Raw genomic sequence first — 10,006 nt, 5'->3', positions numbered from 1 at the left:
ATCTAATTTTTTCTAAATTCCTAAAAATACGTCCGATCATTCCGAATGGGTTTGTTGACATTTCTTCAAGTGGATACCCACGTGGGGAGAATCTCGCGACAGTCGTAAAAAGGGTATATAAGTGAGATAAGGAGAGGAGGTGAATCCGAGCGTGCGAGATATTTTCAAACTATCCGAACTTACTCGTCGATTTTATTTCCCATTGAAAAGCGTCAACAGCGTCCGGCAAACTGCACACAATCCGCGAGTGTCTGTCCCCCACACTTTGAAAATACAACAATTGTATTACACTTGTGTAAATACAAATGAGGGTGCGTTATAAAGTGGCATGCGTCGTGCATCGGACCGTTTACCCTCGAACTAACTAGAAATTGAATCCATTGCAAAGGAAAAAAAAGGGAATATTGTTACGTTGATGATAATGTTTGTTGTTATCGTTGTATTAAACGATCGACTGAATATGACCAATTGCCTATGAAACACAATAGCCAGAGGACTGTCCACCAACAACATGAAATGTCTTAAAATACTCAACAGATGTCAATTTTGCCATGGTGTCGTACGGAATGAATTTGTGGGTGAAAAAATTCAATCGAGTTTATGTATCTCTGTCTGTGCTACCATTGACCAGTGTACCCACATAAGACTGAGCTGTATCTACCAGCATTACCAACAACATATCGCATATTCATCATAAGGTAAGTCTTAGCTACGTTGATTATAAAATTAACACCCTGCAAGCTCCAATAATCTATACCACAGTGAGAGAAAAAATATCTAGTGATAAAGAAGCTTCTCTCCATACAATAAAATATTCTCTCGTCTATTTCAAAAAATGGTAAATAATAATGGTAAATCTCCTGCTTTTTGTTATTATCACATTAGGGGCATTTTGTTTCACGCTGACATGTTTTCAATTCCGAATTTGATAAGAGAATTATTTCTTGTATCAAGCACCCCATCTGCACACAAAGACGTTTGTTCCATCCATCTGTGAAATTCTGTATTTAATATCAAGTGAATACAATTTATTATTATTATTATGGTGTAGAAATCCGGGAAAGAGCATCCTGAATACGTAACTGTGAATATCCTAATGTGTATGTACCTTGACGTAATAAATCATGAGTTCTAACTAGAACTTTGAAATTTGCCGCGGTCTTCCCTTAATTAAACCCCATGTTTCCAGCTTCAGGGATATTCTTCATTTTAAGATGTTCAACAAAATAATACAACCCTTTCATCCCAACAATCCGCGTAATCCCATATCATTAACTGGCCTTGGCATGCTCTGCAAGTCTTTGCCCCAGAAATAAACGCACGCGCTCCTCATCTTCATCACGCGTTAATTTCATGTGAAAAGGGCTGCTGATTCCGCCAGAATGTGTTACATGCGATGTTATAACATTGACCACATGCACGAGTACTAGCTGCACTCACCGGTGGTAAATGTAATCGTTTATGGAAATGGACATTACAAGTGGGTCAGGCGAGATCTGTTGTGTGACTAATTGCCAAAATTATGTAGAAAATGTAAATTCATCGTCGATAAAATCGCAATTGAAATTAATTGGTCGGAACTTATCATTTTTATCTACATGAAACTGTTCGACAATTACGTGTACCTGTTGCTCCTTCGAGACTACGCGTTTTTCTAATTGATTTAATTCCAGTTATATAATAATAATTTCAGTAATGACAGAGTGAACAGATCGGAAAAATCGATTCAACTAATCCCTTGTTTCTGGAGGAATATCCTTGGATCTGAATGAGATATCGAAATTATTTTTCAAGGTTTTCATTGTCAGGTCAGATCGGGAATCCTCGGTAGGAATCGAGACACCCTCGGTCAACAGTCATAGGAATTCAAATAAAAGAAATTATATCAGATGTCCACAGGGAACGAGTAGTAGTAGTAATAGTAATCAGGGAATCTGAATATGATAGTCATTTCGCCGTCCCATTGGCCAATCATTTGTGACAGAAAAATGTATCCACTTTTTTATTTAAAAAATAACGTTATTAATTTTATAAAAAAACAAGTTCAGACTGAAGTTATAGATCTTTCTTTCACAAAATAATTTATAATTTATTGAAATCGATTGAATGTGGCGCATTTTTTAAATAATATATAATCCCCTTAGGAATACATATTGATTGTGCTTATTTAAATAAATAAATATCGTAATATTTCATTTTTGGGAGTATTCAGAGATAAACATACACAAAGAAATATGTTTTATAATTGTTTGCTATAAACCGGATAAAAATCGGAGATATGAAAATAAAGTTGTTAATTGGACCCTATTCACTTTGAGAGCCGAAAATATCTGAAAAGAGTGGGACTCGGAAGGATTTAATTGTGATGTAATTAATGGCGCGGTGCAACCGAATCCTATGAATAATTCATGGATTTTTCAAAGGGACACTTCGATGACGACGACAAGTATAAAATCAACAGAGAATTTCGCCTATTCGAGGGCTCATTATCCTGCTATTTAGTATTCATAGGATCATTTACTTATTTAGGGATTATTTATATGGAGGTATAAGCCATCATATTTTAATTAATGTATATCGTTCTCAGGGAACGGAAGAGGCTCTCTCCAACTGAAATAATTTGTTGATCAAATCGGAAAGCTCCTGACTGAAACCTTTTTATTCGATGTTCTTATGGATTCTGTTATGCCTCTGGCCTCTCGTCGAAGAGTATACAGCAAAAATATATAGTAGCAGGTAACATGGTGCATTTCCCGAAATATACACATAATATATGTGTAATTGGACTGGTGCCAGGCACTCCACGATATATTTTCCAAAGTGGATTTTTTATATCCCCTTAACCCTGAGATCTACGATCGAAAGAAAAATGTCTATTCGAAATTTGTTACTTCTCTGAGAGTTTTATTATTATTTATGTGTACCATAAATGTGAAATCGTGAATTACCGGCTGAATGGGGATGATATATGTGGAATTTCTGATTATATGGTAAAAAATTGTGTGTGGAAAAAATTTCTTTCCTTCTCCAAAAATCTTGGATCAGGCCCCCTGCAGTAAATAATAATAATAATAATAATCCCCGACGGTAGAAATGATTTATTTGAAAATTGACTCGGCCCGATAAACTGACCGTTAATTTCCCATATGTTGGACATAAATGACAATGAAACCTCCATAAACGGCGAGGACCCGAAAATGAAATGTGAAATAACTTCCCAATATTCCAGATTTGTTTGCAATTTAATGGATGCAATTGAATATCAATATCCATACTATTGGAAATGTTCCATTCATTGAACCATGCAGCCAGAAATTGAATTAACTCCAATATTTATTAAATGGTCCATTAGAATATTGATCGAAATCGGAACATCGAAATACCGCGCAATGCGGTCTATCAATAGTACTCATATACAGCTTACTCATTCCGCCGCAATTTTACTTCTGCATTAATGATATAATTCTATTGACAATTGACAATAATTAGTCATATAAATATATAACCAATACCAAAGGTATACGAGAACAATTCATAAAAACATATCGATATTCGCGGTTAGAATCATAAGACTGACTCTATAGATCTTTTTTCCCAATCTCGAGGGAATATTTCAAGAGAATTTCCACTCGCCGATTCTCACGCAATTAGAAATTCTCCCTAGCGATCGATATTTCAATACCTGCGTTAATTCCCTCTCAACAATCCTCTTTGTCCCACCGTTAATTGAAGCATTCGCGAATCCCCATCCATCCTGGCCGATTGAACGCATTAATATTCAAATCTCCAACTCGCTGAACAAAAAAATTTTTGTTTTTTCCGAAAGATCCATTTGCGTGAAAGAAGTATGTATTTTTTCAAAACGTTATTTCTCTAATTGAGTAATTCCCAAATAATTAGGATTAGGTTTAAATTATAATCATCAAATTGCTTTACACGATGATTTTGTGAGATGTGGCTTTGAATAAACTCGACTAATTATTATTAATTTATTTCAATTCTTCGAGCGATAAGATCATGATTATTAACACCTCGTCGTGATTACCTGGAGAAATATGCTCATTATGAAAGTACATACTTCTCTCAAGTAAATGAATCCTGGACAAAATTTTTTCTCAGTATTTTTCGTAATACCCCCTTGTTGGATAATTGACCAACAAACATAAATATTCCTAAAAACGAAATTTTAAACAATCAAAATAATCCGGTACTGAATATATCCGCAGATATCCAATTCGTTTAATTAATTACCTCCATAAAATGGAAATTGGAAACAAGGGAAAATGCATATTAATTGATGATGAAAGTTTCGAAGATGATTTTATATGTTTAATTATTGATGCAGGTTGAAAAAATATGCATGGAAGTGGATAACAATGGAGTGCGATATAATTAACATGGAAATATGAATTGTTTATTTTTTTTTTGTGAAATTGTCGATGAAGGCAACTATAAGCGGCTGTACAGAGTTGGATTTCCGAGAAAATTGAGTGAATCGTGGGAGGGATTTTGAACGTGAGGGTTGTGCCACACGGGGGGTGGGTTTCTCATCCACTCAAGGATTATTTGCAGATCTCTCATAGAGAGGCCAACCGAACGAACCCCCTGAGGTTTTACGTGAAAACCCACCCAGAATTGAACTCGGTTTTTCGTGCTTCATCCACCAACCCAGATACAACTGGAGCGACATATTTTCACTGTGCAAATATGGTGTTGCGAATTCAATGGGGAATCGTCAATGCGAGGACTATATGCGCATTTGTACATGTATGTGTCGATTCAATGGTATTTGAATATTCAGGGGAAATCCACTTGTAGCTCTCAGACGTGCCTCAAAAGTTTCAGGAAAAAACGTTTAAAATATTTTAAACTGTCACAACATTTTGATGAAAGTTTGATTTTTTTTATTTATCATCTCGAAAATTATCGATTGCACGTGAAAATTTTATTGATTTTTTTCGCACAGTATTCAGCCTTTGGAAAAGGTCTTTAGATATTTTCGATTTAAATTAATTTTCGCAAAATTATATTTAAAATTTTAAGTAAAAAATTCGAATGCGAAATTTCTAACAACCACAATAAGTGTCATGAAATTTCTTTAGAATTCATTGAGAAATCAATTGATTTCTGGGATATTCAAGTAATTCTTTATTTTTCGATGAAAAATAAATTCGATCGCACTGAAAAATCGTGAAGGTTTTGTAAATTCAGGTAATAATTTTTTTGAATTTCGAATCTATTGACGATTCAAATGACTTTTTAACTGAAATTCCAATAAATTTCCAACAGTGTAATAAAACTATCGAATTACCTCAGAAAATATGGCAAATATACATTAATAATATATAGTAATTCGATATATCTTTATCTTTTGTTAAAAACATAAAACTATTCAATTTTTGGAGTAATTGAAGCATTTAAAGTAAAAATAGATTTACAATCGAAATTGTCTAGACACAATGGTTTTTTTTTGTGGAATTAATCACCCTTTTTTTTCCTCTAGGCATAACGGATACATTTTCATTAAACACTGTCTAATTACAATTGCCAATTGCAATCCAGTGCTTCTGGGACATCCGCGAGGTCAATTTCACGTCCGTTGGAACTGTAAATTCAGTCGAGGGAGGAAAAATTCGGAAAAAAGAAACGTCAACCAGTGAGAGTAATTAAATTGTCGATTCCGAATCGACAGTGGAACACCGTCGCACTTCTGCTGTAAAATATAATTGATCCCTCTTGTAGGTATATATAGAAACTGCGGTGACTAATTATCGGAGTGAAATTCACCCAGGGAACCGAGTATGTGAAAAGAGTGAGGGAAAATTCAACGGGGTGAAGGAGGAAATTATATTTGTGTGGGGTAATCAATATTGAGGGGTGAAAAATAGTGGAGAACGGGGTTTTTCAGTATTTTACCTGTCAAGGGCGGGAGTTGTTCTGTGCATCATTTGTCTGGGTACAAAAAGTGTAAAACAACCGCGAGATAAAAACCTTCTGCTGGAAATACATTTATTTTCAACAATTCGTGTTGAAGAAAAATTGCACATGTGCAAAAATAAATTGCAGATTTTTCTTCATTTGCCCTCAAAATCTTCAAATTCTACCGACTGTCACTAACTTTTACGCTGAGAGAAAAATATAGGAAAAGGTTTTTGACTATTCACGTAATCGTAGGCTGAAAAATTATTTCAGTCAATTTTATGCAAAATCATGGTAAATAAGCCACGTTCACTAAATTTTATTATTCTCTCTTCGTGTAGTCCTTTTTCCGATCTCGTTGTTCTCTCCACGTTTACGTACCAAACAGTCATTTTTACGGAACTTCTAACGTACTATTTTCCAGTATTTTTCTCTCTGTGTCCCGGAAAATCCGAATAAAATCAAATGTAAATTTTATTTTTCCAGGTGTTAACGACTAGATTTAATAATGATAAAAAAATAATTACCCCGACCTAGTCATTTGGAGAAATAACGCTTTAAGAAAGTACACACTTTATTTTCTAAAATACAAAAATAATTTTTTTCACCGTTATGTGAATATAGGAAAATATTTTCAAAAAGCCTATTTTTCGTATGGGTGCCCTCTTAATGTTGTGAATTGAATGACGAAACGAACTTGAAATCGAGGAAAGGAGGATCTGCGAGTAATTAACATAAAAGAAACCGTTGAAAGAGTCATTGTGAAGATGAATGAAATACGAAGTAGGTTATCGCTGTGAAAAAATTCATTCAGCCTCGGGGGGATAAAGGATGCTCCACAGAGTGAACTACTGGCACTTTAACTGCAGCATGAAGGGTAAGAGGAGAAAGAACTCGCAGAGACCGAGGAATATTCTGATGCAAGGAGATGATGTAATGGCTCACTCCCTTTGGCAATTTACGTGAAACTCTCCACCATTTTATTCTTTTTGTTATTCAGATTATATTCATACTTGGGGATGTCATGGGACTTCCATTCCAACCAATTGTCAAAATTTTCCACGAATAATTCCCATCGTTTTATACTGAGTTTTTCCTCTATTTGTTAAATGACGGGAAGTCTTGCGTAAACGCCAGTTGCCGGGACGGTAAAATATATGGAAATTGCTCTGGACAGTTTCCACTGATTCACTTATCCAGTATTTCAATCACGTTACAAAGTTATTGGAAATTGACGAGGGAACAATCCCAGGGCTAAAGAATATTGAAAAATTCCCATTATTATTTTTTATATTACTGTTGTTGTTATGATATCAGTCAGTACCTAGCTAATTAATATCATTCAATGAAGAATAAAGTCAAATAAATCCAAAATATACGCATAACTATTGAGAAAAATAATATTAATTGTCGATCTCTGGTTTGAAAGACTCCATGAAAAATAGGAGGAAGTCTATTTTTTGCTGAAGTATTTGAAGAATTCAGTTGGGTATGAGGTAGAGATTCGGAGAATTAATTATGTCCAGGGAAGATTAATGGATGCAACAGTTTGACAATTGAGTGATGATATCAAGAAAATGTGAATATTTCCAGATTAGGGGACATATTGTCCGTTTAAAGCCGGTTTCCCACATTTATTTCCTAATCCCAGTTGAGTCTGTTGACACTTTTTCGAGTGAATACACACGTGGAGAGAATCCCACGGCAGTCATAAAGAAGGATATATTAGTGAGATGAAGAGAAGAGATGAGTGCGAGTTTAAGAGATGCTATAAAGCTAACTGACCTAACTCGTCTATTTTATTTTCCATTGAAATGCGTTAACTGCGTCTAACAAACAGTACACAATCCCCGAGTATTCGCATCCCTCACTCTGAAAATACAACAATTGTATTAGACTTGTGTAAATACGAATGAGAGTGCGTAATAAAGTGACATGCGTCGTGCATCGAACTGTTTACTCTCGAACTAACTAGAAATTGAATACATTACAAAAAAAAAGAGAGGGGATATTGTTACGTTGAGGATAGTGTTTGTTTTTATCGTTGTATTGAACTATCGACTGAATATGACCAATTGCCTATGAAGCGCAATCGCCAGAGAATTGTTCACCAACAACATATATGAAATTAATTATGAAGTAATCAAGAAGCGTCGATATTGTGATAGGGTAGCACAGCATGAAATTGCATGTAGAAAAATCCAATCGAATTTTCAGAACAGGGCCTCACTGAATTTTCATCTGATCGAAGTGTTCCATGAATTTCCCGATTTAGCCAATTAAAAGGTATAAAAGCCGCAACCTCCGCTCCGAATTCAATTTTAATGAATGGAAATTTCTGTGAGCGTTCCAATATCAATTAAACATTCATAAGTCCCATTCATCCTCTGTGATGGCTATAAAATCTGCATTCCACAGCAATCCTTGAGAAATCCCCATTTCAACCTAACTGATGGTTATAGGCGTTTCTCACGGATTAATAGATTATTGTAATACGATTCTTCCCTAATATCCTAATTTTTTATAAACAAAACCTACGGGCAATTTTATTTAGAATTTAATTAAAAAACAATTTTTTCCAAGGATCATATGCACGGAAAATAAATATGCTTGAATCGAGTAAATTCTTGTCCTTGTCTATTCGAGTCCTCGCACAAAAAAAATACTAATAATTTTAGGGGGGCTGTGGCAAAATGAAGTGCCAGGTAAAAGTAAATAATTATTAATCTTCCACTTTCACATCTATGTTAAATATATCCTATCATTCATTACCAATTCATGCACGTGCTTTGGGATTAAAAAATCTATGAATATATATTATAATCAATATCGAAAGGATGGCAACGATTATTACTCTTATTACTCTGTGTGAACGAGGAAAACCTCGAGGAAAACCAAATGAGAAAATTCTTTGACAGTGCAAAATAAACGGTGCATAAAATCACTTTAATCTGTCACTTTGGAAGTAAAATACAAAAAATCTTGCAAATCGTGTCAGTGGTGCATTTTTCACAGAATTTCATTTTAAACCTGTCTCCCCTACGGGCCATATATCGCATTTTCAGCCGCAGATATATCAAATATATCGTATTTTTGGCCAGAATACATGGGTGTATATATTTCGATATATATATCTCGCCTATACATCGTTTTCCACGCGAAGTGTGTATATGTACATCCCGTCTACGTTTTTTTTTCATAGAAAAAATGAGAAAACTTTTTTCCTCTTCGTTTTTTAGTTGGCAAAAAACATCCCCAACATGAGCCAATTTAACTCAATACCCTTCACGACCCTCAAAGTGCCTCGGAAAACCCGGACACATGTCCAGCCCTCAGATGCCTCCGCAAAATCGTCTACCCCCGTGAAACTCGAAGCAAATCCCAGTGGACAAAACTTCTTGAAAAATTCAATGCAATTTCGCTAGACTCACTCAAGCGGCTCCAACATTGCCGCAAAATGTCATTGGTAGTTAGCAGAAGTAGCTGAGAAGTCTAACCGAGACACCCAAATGCCACTTGCTGGAGGATTTTCAATCCCTGATAAGACAACAGTGTTGCTTTTTAACCCCTGAAATTGGATTGGGCCAAGGTCGTTGCGGTGGATATCCCCTGGGGGTTTTGATAGTCGTAAAAAAAATATATCCTTTGAAAGGACGCAGGGACGACCGCATGGCTTCGCAATGTCCTGAACCTCGACACAAAGGCCAGGGGTTGATACAGGATTGTGTGGAAAGGGTCGATAGCCCTTGTGCGCACACCACTCGCGCCACCGGTGTCCTCATACTGACAGAAAAGTACTCACCATTTTAGGAAGATACACATCAAAGAGGATTGACTGAAGTAGAGGCTCAGTTCTGGGGGTTCGAGTGACCCCAGCGGCATCGTCGTACTGCACCCCAAGAGAGGGAGGGCGCCACACGCGATGGGGATGTCGTCCTGTCATGACAATCGAGGAGGTATTCACTGAAATTTGAAAATTCAAAATTTTAAAAAAAGTATCAGGGGGGCATGGAAATCGAGGAGGCATTCACTGAAATTGAAAAATTTAAAATTTTCAAAAAAGTATCAGAGGAGCATAAAAATCGAG

General features: G+C 35.7%; 1 protein-coding gene across 1 annotated transcript in view; it reads left to right on the top strand.

Moving 5' to 3' along the window:
- The first annotated feature begins 393 nt into the window (after window positions 1–393).
- LOC105264830 (blood vessel epicardial substance-like) overlaps window positions 394–10,006 on the top strand; it is a 30,339-nt gene continuing 20,726 nt past the window's right edge. The window contains exon 1 of the mRNA XM_011301975.1: window positions 394–698. The gene's annotated coding sequence lies outside the window, so the exon portion shown is untranslated. The remainder of the gene's footprint in view (window positions 699–10,006) is intronic.

The sequence above is a fragment of the Fopius arisanus genome, unplaced genomic scaffold (genome assembly GCF_000806365.1).
Source record: "Fopius arisanus strain USDA-PBARC FA_bdor unplaced genomic scaffold, ASM80636v1 scaffold00025, whole genome shotgun sequence".
Taxonomy (NCBI): Eukaryota; Metazoa; Arthropoda; class Insecta; order Hymenoptera; family Braconidae; genus Fopius; species Fopius arisanus.
The sequence above is the reverse complement of the archived record's forward strand: the minus strand, read 5'-3'. Positions and strand labels throughout refer to the sequence as shown.